The following is a 2,531-nucleotide window of genomic DNA, read 5'->3' on the forward strand; positions in this document are numbered from 1 at the left end:
AAAGAACTTTCTTGATTGTGAACACTTGAGGGAGCTGGGAAGGAATGGTCTTGAGGCCAGGTGGGATTGGCAGATAATGACTTGAGATCACTTTATCTCCCGGAGAAAAACCTTCAGTGGGAATTTTCTTGTTTCTCCATCCTCTTGGCAATCTCCCTATCACTCTTCCCTTTCTCTTGAGGATTTCTTCATTGACCTTTATGTCAGGAGGATCCTTCTGATCTGTTTCCACTGATTCTTGTGGCTCTAACTCTTGCAACTTTTGTTTGCCTTCTAATGACGGTTTTAGAGTCTCAGCTGCTGGATTACTTTCCTCCAAACACGGATGGCTACTATCATCTTTAGGCTTTTCAAATTCTGGTTCAGGTTCAGATGCAGGTTTGAAGACTTTGAAAATGAGCTGTTCATCATGTATTCTCAGAATTAGCTCTCCTTGTTCTACATCTATGAGCGCTCTAGTAGTGGCTAGAAATGGTCTGCCCAGAATGATAGGGTGTAAATAGCTTTCCTCCATGTCCACAATGACAAAGTCTGTGGGGAAATAATAATCTCCCACTTTCACCAGCACATTTTCAACTACCCCTTCAGCTTGCTTCTGAGTTTTGTCAGCCAGTTGTATGATTACATCAGTGGATCTCACCTCATTCAATTGTAGCCTCTTCATAAGAGTTAGAGGCATCACATTTATGCTAGCTCCTAGATCACAGAATCCTCTGTCAATTTTTGTTTCCCCAATGATGCAAGTGATATGAAAACTTCCTGGGTCCGTTTTCTTAGAGAGGGTGTCCTTCTTGATGAGAGCACTGCATTCTTTGTTCATTGTTACAGTTTGTCCTCCCTTCAAAACTCTTTTCTTGCTTAACAATTCCTTTAAATACTTGATGTGTGTGGGCATTTGATGAAGAATCTCAAGAAAAGGAATATTGACATGAAGAGAGTTAAATGTCTCTAGAAACCTTGAATAGGTTTTCTTTTTTTCACCTCCTCCTAACCTTTCAGGAAATGGTGCTTTTGGTTGGTATATTTCCATCATGCCTTTTTGCAGTTCCTTGGCTTGCTCAGTTCCACCTTCCTGCTTAACTTCTTCCACACCTTCTTTCAAGATTTCCGGTTCATGCTCTGAGGGCCTGATTCCTTCTTCTTCTGAGACTTCCTTCAATAAGGTGATGGCCTTGCATTCTTCCCATCTTACTCTCTTTTGTTCCCCTTTAGGATTCTTTTCTGTGTCACTAGGGAACACTGCAGTTGATTTTGGGGCCTGTCGAGATAGCTCTCCTACCAGAGATTCCATCCATTTGAGTTTTTCACCATGGTTTCTTAAGGTAGTCCTCACATCATCCCTGAAGCTTTTCAATTCAATTATGTCTTGACTCATGGTTGCCATCATTCCTTCAATCCGGTTTAATTGATCTTGAAATTGTTGGTTCGGATTGGGTTGGGTAGGTTGATTACTTTGGTCATGGTATGATGATTGGGGGTAAGTGTTTTGTGTGGCTTGGTATGATCTTTGGTTGGAGTTTTGGTATGTGGAATTGTTATGTTGGTTGTGGTTGTAAGGTTTGTAGTTTTGTGGTTGGGTTTGTTGGTTTCCCCACCCAAAGTTTGGGTGGTTTCTCCAGCCTGGGTTGTAAGTATTGGAATGTGGATCATATGATTGCCTTTGTTGGTTTCCCACATAATTGGCCTCTTCCCAATCACTTCCTTCAATGCCTACTTCCTCTTGATCTTGTGTGTGGATTGCAGCCACTTGCTTTGTTTCTAATTGCCTGGTAAGTTCTGCTAGTTGCTTGGCAAACACCTTGTTTTGGGCTAGAATTGTATCAACCTGGTTCAGTTCCATGACTCCCTTAGTGTTGTGCCTTTCTGATGCATAGTAGTACTCATTCTCAGCCACTGTCTCAATCACTTCAATGGCTTCTTCCACAGTCTTTTTCCTGTTCAATGAACCTCCTGATGAATGGTCTACAGCCTTCCTTGATTCATAAGAGAGCCCATCATAGAAGATGTGCAGTTGCACCCAATCATGGAACATGTTTGGTGGGCATTTCCTTGTCAAGTCCTTGAATCTCTCCCATGCCTCGTAGAGAGTTTCACCATCTTGTTGTCTAAAAGTCTGGACCTCAGATCGAAGCCTATTGACCTTTTGTGGAGGGTAGAAACGTGCCAGAAACTTGCTTTCCACCTCATCCCATGTTGTTAGACTCCCCCTTGGGAATGATTCCAGCCACTTAGCTGCTTTGTCCCTAAGTGAAAATGGGAACAAGAGCAGTTTATAGGCATCTTCCTGGACTCCATTGGACTTCACAGTGTCACAAATTCTCAAGAATTTTGTGAGATGTTGGTTTGGGTCTTCATTAGCACTTCCTCCAAAGGAACAATGATTTTCCACCAATGATATTAGCTGTGGCTTGAGCTCAAAATTGTTGGCCTGAATGGGTGGTTTCTGGATGCTACTACCACAATTCCCTGAGGTTGGGTTTATGTATGAACTCAAAACCCTCCTCTCAGGGATGGCATTGTTTCCATCAGCT

The 2,531-nt window shown here is 42.5% G+C and overlaps 1 non-coding gene across 1 annotated transcript; it reads left to right on the forward strand.

Moving 5' to 3' along the window:
- The first annotated feature begins 2,030 nt into the window (after positions 1-2,030).
- LOC112753656 (small nucleolar RNA R71) lies at positions 2,031-2,134 on the forward strand. The gene has a single exon (XR_003178030.1). It is a non-coding gene; the product is annotated as a small nucleolar RNA R71 (small nucleolar RNA).
- The last annotated feature ends 397 nt before the right edge of the window (positions 2,135-2,531 follow it).

Source organism: Arachis hypogaea, chromosome 15 (assembly GCF_003086295.3).
Source record: "Arachis hypogaea cultivar Tifrunner chromosome 15, arahy.Tifrunner.gnm2.J5K5, whole genome shotgun sequence".
In the NCBI taxonomy this organism is placed as follows: Eukaryota; Viridiplantae; Streptophyta; class Magnoliopsida; order Fabales; family Fabaceae; genus Arachis; species Arachis hypogaea.